Genomic DNA, 16761 nt, shown 5'->3' with positions numbered 1-16761 from the left:
TTGGAGGAGGCGTGTTCATTAATATTCCTAGAAGAAATGTCAGAGTTGGAATAAATCCCTCATTTTCGATTTCCGTAGGCGTCTAACCAGAAGTGTTTGATCGACTTATTATCGGAGTTGTAGCCTAATTGTCATGATTTGGGTCGTACTAACCGGTTATGACCACTTCGGATCGATTGATTTCATCATCATTGTCTGATATATCGATAGCATTAGGGTCGGCTTGTTGAGCATTAAGCCGATCGGTTTGAACATCTTCTAACTGGTCGATTTGTTGTGCCTCTTGCCGATCAGTTTGCAAAACTGACAGCCGGTCGGCTTGAGGACCTACATCTTGCCGGTCGGTTCGTGAGCCCTCCAACCGCTCAGCTTCAGAAATGTTTGATTGACCAAAGTTAATATTGACTATCGATTGAGCCTCTAAAACCGTAGGCCCAATCTCAGTATTTTGAAGAGTGGTATTTTCCACGGGAGCTGATGTGGCAATAAATAAAGGAGGAGTATGAATATTTACCTCAAGGCAGACTTTCATTTGATTTGATGTAATTTCTCTTGTCTCTTCAACTCCGGTTCTGGCGATGCTGTTAATGCTTACAGCAGATTCAATCTTAGATATGAGTCTTTTACTAGGTGCATCACTAGTAGCGGTGTGAGTTCGTTTAAGGCTGCTTGGCGATTTTCTTGTTGTTAGTTTTACTACGACAGATCTGCTTCTGCTAGGTTGTTTTCCGGAAACCTCGGAATTATATTCATTGGCTTTGTTTGATCTGGTCATATAGTAGCTAATAGTGGTAGTAGAGAGAATTTTCTTTAGACTTAGGGTGGTACCTAGACCGGTAGGAACGTAAAGATGCTTCAAGATCCATCCAATTTGTATCAGGTAACCATTACTTCTGTTGTTGTGGGAAGACACCATTTCGCAGAGAATGTCGAATAGAACCCGTCCCCAGTTAACACTATCACCCCTTACTATAGCGCTCATCATCTCAAATTTGGATTGAGTAATCGTGTCGAAATTTCCACCTTTTCCCTGCAGAGATTTGGCTACGATGTCGTAGAGAAGCCGATACTCGCTCTTGAGATCCTTCTTCTTACCGCTACAGCTAATCGGGACATTTCTGTTCGAGAGTAGTATTTGCTTATGAGCCGTCGCGTCGGGACACACGGGTTTAGAGAAATCTCGTCCGTGGGTTGGAAGCTTCAAGACTTTTGTAAATCTTTCTTCAGTGATAGGAAACTCCATTTCATTTACCTTGGCCCAGATTTCTTTGTCAACTAGTTTCGCCGAAGTGAAGATTTGTCTAACCGCGTCGTCGTAGCTAATAAACTCGCCTCCCAAAAAGTGCCTTAGGCCGGAGTCATCAATCGATCCGAACATCGATTTTATTTCCTTCATTCTAGATTCGAAGATAGATTTGAAGTCGACATGCATACCATTATTAGAAAAGAAGTTATCCTTATCCATTTTTGGGGCTTGAGAGAGGTAGGCGATGAAGATGAGTAGTTTAGAGAGAGAGATCAGATCGAAAGTTGTATTAGGGTTTTGTAGAGGATAGTTCAATCCCATATTTTCGGCATGCATTCCATTTTAAGTGGGATATTCCAAACGTGTCCCAAACTTTCTGTATAAGTTGAACCGTCGTTTTAAAAATGCGTTTCCCAAAACACTATTAAAAGAGGAACTTTGGTGCCAGTTTGAAAATTAAAGCATATTTCCAAGATATATTCATTCTTTTTAATAATAAATTCTTTATGACCGTTATTTTAAGAGAAAGAATTTTAACTGTGTAAATTAATTATCAAACAAACACTTAGATTTAAATAAGTCATAAGTTTATTAAAAATAAATAGTAAATGAGAATGCAAATGACTTCATAGATTTAAAAACTTAAATAACCGGTTTTGAAACAAAATAACCGGTTCACATTCTTTTAAGCTAATAAGAACAAAAGGAGATTGACACAAGATCTAACGACTTGAGGATCATGGGGTCAGTTTCTTCCTAAGATATGTCGTTTCTACCCTATGGATCCAGTTCACAACTCCTTCTTTGGTTAGGAGGTTGGATGGTTTTAGACGGGTTCTGGGTCCAAGGTTGACGTGGAAATCACGAAGGATGCAGCTAAGCTAGGAAATATACACGGTCATCATTCTTAATGAAAAACTATTTTCTTCAAATTATCAAAAATGATTGTTGACCAATTGATTAAGGTGCCTATAACTATGGCGATCATCATTTCGAAAGTTTTCTTTGTATAGAAGTTGGTGGACTCTTTTGCCAGGATGGATCTACCAACGAAATCACTGAGAATTTGGATATCAGTTCTTAATAGAGACTTGACTCCATGAGTTTCCACGCGAGTGGAGGAGTTTGAGAAAAGGAAGGTTAAATCATGGATGTTGTTTTTGGGGATGGGAGGAACTCCGAGAATCCTTCAGTGGGAAGATCGAAAAGATGAGTGAAATCTTCCTCTTTAAGAATGATTTCCTTTCTTGCCACCTTTGAAAAAATGGAATCATTAACAACTTTTGCATTTACGAAGAATTCAACGACTTCATCCTCATGAATCACTTGAGTTCCTTCGAGGAACTTTCTTAGACTAGAGTTTTATAGAGATAAAAACATTTCAAGGACCTCCTCGTCTTCAAGAGTTAGAACAGAGTCGAAATCGACGAGTAGGGTGTTGCGAACAAAGGCTTGATCCATTTCAATATTTGTGATGGAAGAGGAAGGTTCGCTTAGAGAGTTTTTGAAATGGAGTTGTGTGAGCTGATCCTAACGAAAATGTCTATATATAAGAGGGAGTTACTACTTAAGGATCATCCTAAAATCTATTAGGCAAGAGAAACTAGCCGTTATGTTGGTCATAAATGTGAACGATAAAAGACATTGGTCTTCATGCTACCCTAGATTTGACCTTTTTAATGTTGTAGAAGAGATAAGAGTAGATTAATTAATTAAAAACATTTTCCTCATTTTGTCTTTAAGGATGACACTACCGAAATGGTCACATAAACAACCGGTCGATTTTCTGCATGTCCTTTGCCCAAGGGACTGGATATTTTATTTTGAAAAAAAGTCGAGCCAATCGGTTTTTGTTCAAATTCAAAATAGTTGGTCAGCTTGAATTCTAGAGTGCTTGAACTGTCCGGTTTTTATATGTATCTCAATTGAGTGATCTTTATTGATTTCAAAAGGAGTAAAACGCTCGGTTTAATCTCCTTATGATTATTTATCTTCTATACATATGCAAGTGAAAGTTTTTAGAAAACTGAAAATCTGAAAATACGACCGGTTTGGAAAAAATCCGATCGGTTTAAGAAGGTACCAAATTCACATTTTTATGTTGATGAGATATTTTGAGAAGCGAAGGCTTCTCCCTAAAAGTATGCCCGATTTTTCATGAAGAGAAATGCAATATGACTTCTTTTTGAAAATGAGGGAGTTTCTCCTTAAATGCATGACGGTATTTTAAAAATAATTTAGTTAATATCAACAAGTCCTAAGATGTATCTAAAGTAAGAAAACTTAGTCTCCTGGAGTGGTTTAATGAATATGTCGGCCACTTGTTGATCGGTTGGTACATATTCCAGCCGAATATACTTTTGCGTGACATGGTCTCGAATGAAATGATGTCGGATGTCAATATGTTTGGTCCTCGAGTGTAACATCGGGTTGTAAGTTATGGCAATGGCATTGGTGTTGTCACAAAAGATCAGGGACTCCACAACTTCGATACCGAAATCTCTTAGCTGTTGTTGAATCTAGAGTAGTTGAGAACAGCAACTGTCGGCTGCAAGATACTCTGCCTCTGCTGTTGGAGTTACAATGGATGTTTGATTCTTGCTGTACCAGGAGACAAGCCGGTCACCTAGGAACTGATGGGTTCCGTTAGTACTTTTTCTGTCCACTTTACATCTTGCATAGTTTGCATCAGAATAACTTATTAGATTGAAACTGGAATCTTTCGGATACCACAGTCCCACGTTTTGAGTTCCTTTAAGATATTTTAGTATTCTCTTAGCAACACCATAATGTGATTGTTTGGGGTTGGCCTGGAATCTCCCATAGACTCCAACCGCAAACAGAATATTCGGTCAGCTTGCTGTTAGATAGAGAAGAGAACCAATTATTCCACGATAAACAGTGATGTCGACGCTTTGATCATCTTCATCCTTGTCAAGCTTAATTGAGGAACTCATTGGATTTGATGCAGAAGAACAAATCTCCATGCTAAACTTCTTTAATAGCTCCTTTGTATACTTGGCCTGATTGATGAAAGTTCCCCCTTCAAGTTAGCAAACTTGAAGGCCCAAAAAGAAACTTAGCTTCACATCATACTTATTTCAAACTTATATGTCATCAACTTGGAAAAACTTTTCACACAATTTGGGGTTTGTTGACCCAAAAATAATATCATCAACATAAATTTATAAAAGTAAGATATGCTCATCTTTCTCAAATTTAAATAGTGTCTTATCTACGGATCCTATGGTAAAATAATGATCAAACATAAACTTTATAAGAGTATCGTACCAAGTTCTAGGAGCTTGTTTCAAACCATATAATGCTTTATCCAGTCTATAAACATGACTAATCAATGCAGAATTCTTAAAATCGGGGGGTTGTTCAACATAAACTTCCTCATTAATTATATCATTTAGGAAAGCACTCTTAACATTCATTTGAAAATTTTTGAATTTTTTAAAAGCAGCAAATGCTAGAAAGATTAAAGATTCTAATAGCCTCTAGTCTGGCCACAGGAGTAAATGACTCTTCAAAGTCAATGCATTTTTCCTGTTTGTAGCCTTGGGCCACTAATCTAGCCCTGTTCCTCATAACCAAACCGTCTTCATTGAGTTTATTTCGAAAGACCCATCTAGTTCCAATGACAAATTGATTAGTTGGTCTTGGAACTAGATGCCAGACTTTGTTCTTCTCAAACTGGTTTAGTTCCTCTTGCATTGCTAAAATCCAATCAGAATCAAGCAATACTTCACTCACCTTTTTAGGTTCAACCTGTGAAATGAAAGTAGAATTTGCATATTCTTCTAACAGTTGATGTATGGTCCTAATATGTATAGAGGGGTTACCTATGATTAGCTCTAGAGGATGTTTTTATTCCATTTGAGGTTCCGTACTGAAATGTTTTCTGACCGACCGATTATTTAATCAAGATTTGACTGACCAGTAGGCAGATCAAAGTTAGACCGACAGGTTTCCTCGACAATATCCGAAGTGTCAACTACTTGTTGTGGAACAGCTTGATCTGGCTGAACTTCAGCGTTATTAACCATCTAGTCATAGACAATTCTTTGGTAGACTTGAACTTCATTTTCACTATCATATTGGATATTGATATTCTCCAATCTGTTAGATAAGTCAATGGTTATGGAAGTGTTACTTTCAACAGATTCATCAAATACAACATGGGATGATTTTTCAACAGTGAGAGTTCTATTATTATAAACTCTATATGTCTTACTAATTGCAGAATATCCTAACATAATACCAACATCAGATTTTGCGTCAAAAGCGGTCAAATAGTTTTTCCCATTGTTGTGGATATAACACTTACAACCAAATATCCTAAAATACCGCATATTAGGAAAATTAGCTCTAGCGAATAAGAGAAATCCCCGTCAAAGGAGAAAACAGCCCACACTACCGGCGAGGTTGAGATCTCCATTTATTACAGAAAGGCTAGAGAATAAAACTAAGGTCAATAAGGTTGTCTCTCTAGAGAAGAATTTGAATGAGACCATGTATAGAAACCAAACGAGTATAACATAGTGGATGTTGCAGACGATGCAACAAGACAAGTGGTTAGACGATAATATCATAAATGCACGGGCCAAGGAATTGAACATGAATGTACAAAATCCCTCTTCCAACATACGTCGTATATTTTTCTCAGCCTTACACAATGTAAGTTATACTCTCATACAACATAATATCTTTGGTGCACCTATGGTTTCTAATACATTCTTCATGATCCACAGTCTGTCTTCGAATGTGAAGACTCTATATATAATGATGCACTAACCAATGAAGTGAAGTGATTTGGCATTACCCTTAAATATATTGATTAAGCGGACATTGTAAGTGTTCTTATAAATACTTCATTTTATGTGCATAAAACTAAAGAAAACTGAGAAGTACCAACAATCTCGAACCCAGATTGACCTTTATTCATAGATTGGCTCAACCCGTAAGGAAATAGATTCCCACTTTGACTAAGTGTATTGGAATTTTATGTGCAGATTTTTTTGCCTCTCTATGTAAGTAATCATTTTTACTTAGCCTATTTACAATAGAAACAAACACGAAATTGAAATTATTGACAATAGGAAACTCTCCGAGGGTATTACATTTGATGAAGTTTATTGACTATTTGCACTTCATGGAGTCTCCCATACCTGATTTTCTCTCCACCTACAAACTGAAGTTGTTATCGATGTCATGGAAAGATAATATAAACTATGACGATTGTGGAGTGTATCTCATACGTCATATGGAGACTTATATAGGCGAAGACAGTAATTGGGGGTGTGGAATCACCTTAAGAAATTCGGAAAAAAAACTTAATTGGTTGAGAAGACATTACATTTTTCGACTACTTCACTCAAAAACCAACAATCTCATAACTCATGTTGCTTAATGTAACTCTTTGTTAATTAAACTTGAATAATATCACATTGTGTACATATCTGAAATGTTATGTTTATAAACTTGTATTGTTATGTTTATTAACCTAAAATATAATGTCTAATAAACTCAATTGTAATGTCTGATAAACTCAACTATAACATTTTATAAGTTAAAATGTAATGTCAGTTGAACTTTACTATAATGTCATTTAAACTAAACTGTAACGTCTTATAAATAAAAATGTAATCTCATTTTAATTATACGGTAATGTCATTTAAAGTGAACTTTAATTTCTTATACATTGAACATTAACATATTTTAAAACTCAACTAATGTGTTTTAAACTGAATGTAATTCTTATAAACTGAAATATGATTTTTATATACTAAAATGTAATGTTTTATAAATGAAACTAGATTGTCTAATATATTAAACTAAAATGTCTGATATACTAAATTGTAATGTCTGATAAACTAAACTATAATGTCATTTAAATTGTACAATAACGTCGATCTTATATACTGAATTGAATTTCTTATACATTGAATATTAACGTTTTTTAAAACTTAACTATAATGTGTTTTAAACTAAAATTTTAATTCTTATCAATTGCAATTTATGTCTTATAAATTTAACTATAATTTCTGATATACTAAACGACATTGCTGATATATTAAACTATAATGTCTGATATATTGAATTGTAATGTCTAATATACTAAACTGTAATGTCTGATAAACTAAACTATAATATTATTTAAACTATACTATAAAGTCTTGTATACTAAAATATAATTTCTTATATACTGAACATTAATATTTTTTAAAACTCAACTATAATATGTTTTAAACTAAAATGTAAATTCTTATAAACTGAAATATAATGTCTTATAAACTAAATTGTAATGTCTGATAAATTGAATTGTAATGTCTGATATACTGAACTATAATGTCTGATAAACTAAAATGTAATGTCATTTAACTGAACTATAACGTCTTATATATTGAACTATATACACGTATGCACTAAAATGTAGTATTTACAACAATTTACAAATATACAAATATATTACAACATACAAAATATTCATACAATTACTATATTCGTTGAATGTTGTCCCCACAAATAATATATTCGGAATATATTTGAGAGGACAAAAGTGATGTGAAAGAAAATTTGAGTTGAGAGTGGATCATTCCATTATTGTCATTGTGTTGATATTGAATTATACACTATTGTTGTTGCTGTCACCAAATTTTCCTAATACAAAAAACAATAGAATTTGAATGAAATATATTATTTATAACAGTTTACAAATATCCAAATAACATCACATCTAAAAAATTATCCTTATTTCGACCCTTTGCTGCCGATTTGTTCATAACTCTTCCGATTGTTGATTGTTTACATTTTGTTGGTGGTCGACCTCTAGTCCTTACTCTCACTAGAGAGTGGCTCAATTGTGTTGGTGCAAAAGGTATTGGTGTATAAGGTGTTGGTGAAAAAGGTGTATGTGCAGAAGTTAGAAGTTGCAATAAATTCTCCCTTCATTTCTTTCACCACTTCAGCCAAAACAAAAGTATTATAATCAGATTGTGATGTAATCTGTTGGAACTCTTGCATCATTGGAGTAAGATAGTTATACCAATTTCTTTCAATGTCACACATATTAAATCATAAATATTATTGATACTTTGATAACCTCTTTACATATCTTTGCGCTAGCAGTCCAAGATATAATTTGTCGACACCTTATTTATTTTCATTTTTCTCAAAACTATCAAAATATGCCTACACAACAACCCTCTGGACTCAAACATTTAACATTAACATTTTACAAAAGTCTCCATCGGGGTAAAGTGTACATTTATTGAAATATCTCTCGAATGTTCTCCATCAGTTTCTAGTATGGTCTCCACCACTCAAAATATAGTAGTTGTCCCATCGTCTTCAAGTATAGAGGTGTCGCAGAACATCAACCATTTTACCTCATTCCAGAACAACTTAAAAATGTCATTAGTATATACACTTTGAAATTTAATTTCCAAGAAATATCCACTAAAAATTGGAATGGAAGAATTATAAGACTAAAAATTCATTTATTTTTCTTTCTCTATGTTATTCTTCAGTGCCCTATCATATTGCTCAACAAACAACTTTAGGGATGTTTTTAAATGAACAAAGTCATCAAAAAAAGCATTCATACTTTCACTTCTTTGTGATGATGACATGCTTGCCCAGAAGTGACATTTAACATACATAAGAATCCATTTAGCTCGTTATATGTGCAAGGAGTTCAACTAATGCGTCGTCATTGAATAGCAACACACATCTCACTACCGAGAACCGGGGGAGGTATACGCTCAATTTTTCCAAGAGCCATATATAGAGAATAATGGGAGCCCCTCTCTTGCTTAGGTAATAGGTGAAGTAGGATTCATTTAAACCTATCAATGTTTTAGCTAGGATAATTCCAATTGGATCCTTGTTTCCTTCCCTAAGGTGGTAAGCCACTTTCAATACATTTGAGGATGGTGGACGGTTGCCTGATGGGGCGAGGAGAAAGTGGGCTATCATGATCGTCATTGTGAGCATGGAGATACTGAAATTCAGTGAAATCTCTCCGCTCTAAGTAGCCAGCTTTACCCAACGTCGAAGGTCCAAGTATGTTCTCGCTAGGATTTTGTCTGTCGTAGTTTTACTATAACCAAATTCTTCATGAATAAGACGCCTGAGAGACATGAACTCTTTGAAAGGCTTGAGCCTTATGATGTTCTTATTATCAATCATCATGATCGTTTTAAACTCTTCAACAGTTGGACAAATTTAGTGATCTCCTATGAAGGCCTTGTGTATTGGATCCCATTTTCGCTACATTTCTATCATAAAATTATGGTGGATTTAAAAGTGAGTGTATTTGAGGGAGGTATTTAGTCTGTGTCTTTGGTAGTACCATTCCATCTCGTGGAAATGGTGGCTCCAAAGGAACATATATTCGTTCTCTAATAGGGTCATTCTACGATTGTATAATCAACTTGACAAACATGTCGTTTGATTTTTGATAAAGCAAATATGCTTATAGATATTTATTATATTTATTAAAGATGTATGCATGTATAATAAATAAGCACGTATAGGTTTATTTGTCGAGATTCTGTTATTTGGGGACGTCAAACAATGGTTGGGCAAAGTAACCGGGTTTTGTGCGCTAAGGTGTGGCCGATGTTTGGTTGGGTATTTCTCCCCACCGTCTCTAAGGTCGCATCCTGACGAATGTATAAAAGCCAAAAGGGGGATCGATTCCGGATTCCTAGGTTTTTCTCACGTAACATCTCTTAGTCATAGACCAATATGATCAGTCTTCACATAATTCATAAAAGTACAGAGTTCCGATCTGGCACTTCTTCACGTAGTCCCGGGTGATATACCCGTTTAATTCGTAACAATTATTAGGATAAAGCCTAGGTACCCTTTGGGGTGATGAATCCCGTAACGTGGACTTTTTTGAAAGTTTGAAATGTTATAAATAAAAATTCATATAGCCAAAGTTTTATTTATAAATTAAATAATATTCCTTAGTTGAGTCGCCAAAAAGTTGTAACCCCCGGGAAATCCTTGGTCCTTAGCTTAGCATGTATTTGGAGGACACGTGACAATACGGGGATTTAGGGTGGCTCGAGGTTCGATGATTTCAACATTGGTTTGCGTGCTAGACATCTTTTTAAAATAAAACCTTATTTTTAAAGATTTTGACAGTACCTGGCAACTTTTAAAATTAATTATATAAAAATAATTAAGTTTTAATAATTTTAATAATTTGAGAATTTATTATAACCAAATGACAATTTAATTTGAAATCCAGTTTAAATTAATCAAATATAATGAATTTAAGAAATGATTATTTATTTGAAAACAGAGACGCCAAATGATTTTAAAAAAACCAGTAAAATGTACGTGTATAAACGTACTTTATACCGGAGTTTCCATAAGGAATTCGTTATTTGGTTACGCTCAGAAAAGGGCTTCCGTGATATGTCCTTCGTGCCCGTTAAAAATAGTTTTATTTTTAAAAGTCTGACTATCAAAAGATTTATTTATAACGTTACTTTCCTTTAATTAGTAGTCCTACAAAATTATTTAGAACTCCGTACTTACGATTGTGGTTATGAGAGATTTAGTACAAGACCTGAAAAATATCAATAAAGTATTAAAATTTAAAATAAATTCTAAATGGAGCCTTAGTCAAAATATTTGTTTGGGAAATATCCCAAAAATATTTTGAAATCAATTTTTAACCTTTTAGGATTATTTGAAAATGGATTGGGGTTTTAAAATTAACAAAATAATTTTATATTTTGAAAAGTGGAACCAAATAGGCCATAGGACCGGAGTCCAAGGTCTTGGGTCTATTTTTATCGGTTTGGGACGAGATGGGCTTTGTTTAGACAAATGAAGCTCTCAATCGGGGTTCGGGACACTCGGTCAAAGGGCTGGAGTGTTCGGTCCTGGGGTTCGTGAGGCTCGGTTCTGAACTCGGATTTTTTGGTCCTAGGTTTTGGAGCTTCGGTCCCAAATCTAGATTTCTCAGTCGTGAGTCCTATGAGTCTCGGTCCCAGATCAGACCTTTTAGTCCTAGGTGAGAATCCTTTGTCGGATTTCTCGGTCCTAGGTCAAGAACACCAGTCCTAGGACTCGGTCCTAACTCAAGAACACCGTTCATTGGTCTTGGTCCTAGGTCTCGGTCCTTAGTCTCAGTCAGGACTGAGAATTCTTAGTCCTATTTTTGGTCCTCGGTCCAACCAGACTTGGTCCAAGAACACCGAATGTTCTTCATTTGGTAATAAAATTACAAATTTGTATTTTTTGATACAGATCATGAAAGCATGATCTGTAAGTTGCTATCAACTCCATTTGATGTAGGGATTATAACCTCTAATCCTAAAATCGATAAATTGAACTCTAAGACAATTGATTTTTCAAAACGATTTCTAGGGCAAAAGTTGGGAACTTTTGAATTAGGTCATCTCACGACCTGATTATTGTTCCAACAACTTCGAAATGATGTTTACCATCGAACACGACCAAAACAAGAATATCAAGTGAGCTCTGCAATAACTTTTAAAACTGAAATTTAAACTTTATTTTTTATAAAATTTTAGTTTGATTAAACATGATCGGGATACATGTTTTATGATTTGAAAATCATCCTAACATGTTTACAAACATGTTAGGCAGCTATTTGAATTAAATCCAAGCCCAAAAGCTCAAGAAAATGAATTTCAAATTTTTTAGTTTTTCAAAACAAATTTGAGGTTTTTTGATTGGGGTTGAATTGATTAAATCTCTTTCGACATAAAGTTTGGAAATCATTTAAGGATTGATTTCGACTACACAAAGAAAAAAATTGAGCCATAAATAAGATCAACCCGATCGAACTTGAAAAAATAAATTTTGAATTACAAATGATCTGGAAGCTTACTAGTGATTGGAAAACACTCCAATGATCTTTAGGAAGCTTTCCAAAACTCTGAATCGAAACTTGGAACGCATGAGCAATTTCTTCAAAAAATAGTCGCCGAAGTTTCTTTGAAGATCTTCTATCAGGCTGTAATTATTAGATTTGTTCGACGGATTGGAAGAACACCTAAGAAGTATTTATACTCAATCTAAGCCGGTTTTGAAGTCGAATTCATATTGAATTTAGCTTAGAAACCATATCCTTTGATTTTTGTTTTGTCTTTGTCAGCCTAGTTCTAGGGTAGGGTTTGAATTCTTAGCCTAGGGGAATTGAAGACAATGGAGAGACGTGCATGTTGGTGAAAAATGGAGAAATAACGTTGAGAATGGTGAAGATGGAATTTCTAGAAGGTTACCGGCATCGAGCGCGAGCCTCCGGCGTTCACAATTTTTCAAAGGAGAAAGAGAACAAAAAGACGTCGTTTTGTTTAAATGAACGAGTCGTTGCGATCTGTTGACGATCTGTTAAGCGTTCGGGCGTTTTGGCCAATGGCTCTTAGCAGTCCGTTTTTCAATCATGTGCGACCCGGGCGTGCGCATCCTTGGTTACAACCGGTCGCGTAGAACGTCCTGGTGCGTTGGATAAAGCTTAGGCGCTCATATGTTGGACACATATCCTGCTGCAAAATTTAAACATAATTTCTGCCACAGAGGATCATCAGTTTATATTTTTAATAAAATGGTTATTTAAAATCGAATTTTTAACCCTTTTTTGTTTTTTCTTCACCAAATTAAAATATAAAAATATTTTTGGAAACATTATAAAAATTATGTCCATATTTTTTTATTTTTTGGTATATGAGTATTTTGGGGGTATTTATTTAATTATTTTAAGCCATAAACTATACATAATTTATGTTTAAAATCACAATTAAATTATTTCAACTTCTTTTTAGAATTAATTTGGATAAAATAGATACAATATTTTAATCAAAATTATTTTTAGTTTTTTAATTAATTTTTCTAATTAGGGTTTAATTATCATAATAATTAATCCTAATTTACTTTTAACCTCCCCTTTTGATTATTTTGAATTAAAAAATTCAAAATATTATTTTAAAATTATAAATTGAGGTATGTCAAATTTTCATGCTTACAAATACACTTCAATTTTAAAAATAACATTACAATTTAAACAATATAGTTCACTTTTAAAAATAACCTTATAGTTTATACATTACAATTCAGTTTTAAAAATAATATTAGAGTTTAGACATCACCGTTCAGTTTTAAAAATAACATTATAGTTTAGACATTACAGTTCAATTTAAAAATAACATTACAATTTAGTTTAAAAATAATACTTATTAATGTCTTGTTCGTGGTGGTTGTCTTCTTTGCAGTCGTCTTGTTCGCGTTAGTCGTCTTCTTCGTAGTGGACTTCTTCACGGTGATCTTCTCTTCGATGGTCTTTTTCGCGATGGTTTTCTTCGTAGACGTCGTCTTCGCAGTCGTCTTCTTCGCGGTAGTCATCTTCGAGGTCGTCATCTACTTCAATTTGGGAGAGAATCTAAAACTCGAAGATTGAAGTTATTCTTCGATAAGTGAAGATATGATTTGATCGAATATAAAGAAGTGCGCTGACTTTTTTTTATTTGTTTCTTATTAGTTAATATGATCTAAGTCTTTTTAAAAACTAATAGGGTGGCAAATGAAAAAACACATTATTTAGGGAAATTTGATTAAATAACCTCAAAGATGAGGTTATTTGATCTGGTGGTGGCTTGCTAATTTTTTTGCGCTCGTGGTCTTTTAATTTTTTTGGACGATATTGCCCTTGTAGCGAAACGCTAAGTCCATTAGCGTTTCGCTAAGTGGATTAGGGTTAGTATAAATACTCTAATATTTTCATTTTCTTAGTTTTCTTTCTCTCTCTTCTCCTGTTCTCTCTTTCACGGCGGCCGACGATGATGACGGCGACGGAGGTTGCAGGCAGCGGTTCAGTTCATACATATCTATACAGATTTACAAGATCTAACCTAATCCATTTATGTTTTTATCTATACATATTTACAAGATCTATATAGAACTAACCCTAAATCTATTTTGCATGCAGGTCTTAGATTCTAGGGTTTAGTGTATGTAGGTCTCCGATTCTAAGGATTTGAAGGTCGAGGAAGATGTTCATTTCAAAATCTAATTCGAGTTATGTTCATGCTTACATTTTCTTCATTTCAAAAATCTTTTCATATTTCGTTCTGGTTCATATTTGGTCATATTTGTGGATTCTTATTTGTTATTTGGTTCATATTGGTTCATGTTTGAGCATTTCGTTAGGTTATTATTTGTTATTGGTTGATATTTGCAGAAAATCTCTGATTAGATCGTATGTGTTTCCGTTTCAGATCTGCTTAGCGTTTCGCTAAGTGCTTAGCGTTTCGTTACAGACTTACCGTTTCATATTTGAGCATTTCGCTAAGTGCTTAGCGTTTCGCTAAGTGCTTAGTGTTTCGCTACGGACTTACCGTTTCATATTTGAGCATTTCACTAAGTGCATTTCGCTAAGTGCATTTCGCTAAGTGCATTTCACTAAGTGCATTTCCCTAAGTGTATTTCGCTAAGTGCATTTCGCTAAGTGCATTTTGCTAAGTGTATTTCGCTAAGTGCTTATTTATTTTGATTAATAAATAAGTAATGTAATGCTTTTTTATTTTGCTAATGATGTTTAAAGGATGAATATTGTGCTAATTTAGAATATATTTTAAATAATTTGGTGCAAAACTTAGAAGAGATAAATCTAGGAAGTTATCGTCAAATATTCAAAGAAATTGGTGTAAATGGGGAATACTTAGAATGCATGTCAATGTTCACGATAGAACATATACTTAGGTTTATAAGACGATGTCACATGAAATGGGGTGACTTTATAACCCTTTGCAAGGAACTGAGGCGAATTAAAGGTTGGTCGATTTCTTGTCCTTCCTTTACTCTCTTCCAAAACTATAATCTTATTAGCTTTAGTTTGTTGATAATAAAAAAAATGAACTTTTTTTCAGTGGCTTGTTTGAGAGGAGAACAAAGAGTACGTATGCCATGGTGGGAACCTCCTTGTTTGGCGGTTGTTTTCGTCAAGTCTGCGAAGAGTAATCGGCAAGCCAGAGTTGTGTCGCTGAAGCTTGAACCTTAATAGATTTTGCTCTTTTCTATGTATGTAATAATATGTATGTATGTGTGTAATTCTCACTTGTTTCATGGCTTTAATCATCTAAAATTCATCTTTTGGTTCTTCAATGAAGAACTTATGTGAATTTCTTTCCTATTTTTATTAGCTTTTTTGGTTTTATGTTTGATTTTATCAGTGTTTTACTGTTTTAAATGCATATATACAACTTTGTAATGAAAGGAGTGCATTATGACCAGGATATATATGATATATCTAACTAATAATAGTCTACTTTCTTTATATGAATCTTTATTGGACTCTTTCTTATGGATTATTATTTTCATCTTGATTATGATAAATGGGTAAATTTTAAAAAAAATTATGTTTGTCAAAAATTAAAGTATAAATTAAATTACACTTTAAAGTAATTTTTGCACCAAATTATTTAAAATATATTTTAAATTAGCACAATATTCATCCTTCAAACATCATTAGCAAAATAAATAAGCATTACATTACTTATTTATTAATCAAAATAAATAAGCACTTAGCGAAACGCTAAGCACTTATCGAAATGCACTTAGCAAAATGCACTTAGAGAAATTCACTTAGCGAAATACACTTAGCGAAATACACTTAGCGAAATGCACTTAGCGAAATGCACTTAGCGAAATGCACTTAGCGAAACGCACTTAGCGAAACGCACTTAGCGAAACGCACTTAGCGAAACGCACTTAGCGAAACGCACTTAGCGAAACGCACTTAGCGAAATGCACTTAGCGAAATGCACTTAGCGAAACGCACTTAGCGAAACGTTAAGCACTTAGCAAAACGTTAAGCACTTAGCAAAACGCTAAGCAGATCTGAAACAGAAACACATACGATCTAATCAGAGATTTTCTGCAAATATCAACCAATAACAAATAATAACCTAACGAAATGCTCAAACATAAACCAATATGAACCAAATAACAAATAAGAATCCACAAATATGACCAAATATGAACCAGAACGAAATATGAAAAGATTTTTTAAATGAAGAAAATGTAAACATGAACATAACTCGAATTAGATTTTGAAATGAACATCTTCCTCGACCTTCAAATCCTTAGAATCGGAGACCTACATACACTAAACCCTAGAATCGGAGACCTATATGCAAAATAGATTTAGGGTTAGTTCTATATAAATCTTGTAAATATGTATAGATAAAATCATAAATTGATTAGGTTAGATCTTGTAAATCTGTATAGATCTGTATGAACTGAACCGCTGCCTGCAACCTCCGTCGCCGTCGTCGCCGCCGGCCGCCGTGAAAGAGAGAACAGGAGAAGAGAGAGAAAGAAAACTAAGGAAATGAAAATATTAGAGTATTTATACTAACCTAATCCACTTAGCGAAACGCTAAGGGACTTAGCGTTTCGCTACAAGGGAAATATCGTCCAAAAAAAATAAAAAGACCACGAGCGCAAAAAAATTAGCAAGCCAC

Source organism: Impatiens glandulifera, chromosome 1 (assembly GCF_907164915.1).
Source record: "Impatiens glandulifera chromosome 1, dImpGla2.1, whole genome shotgun sequence".
NCBI classification, from domain to species: Eukaryota; Viridiplantae; Streptophyta; class Magnoliopsida; order Ericales; family Balsaminaceae; genus Impatiens; species Impatiens glandulifera.
This window is presented reverse-complemented; position numbering follows the sequence as displayed.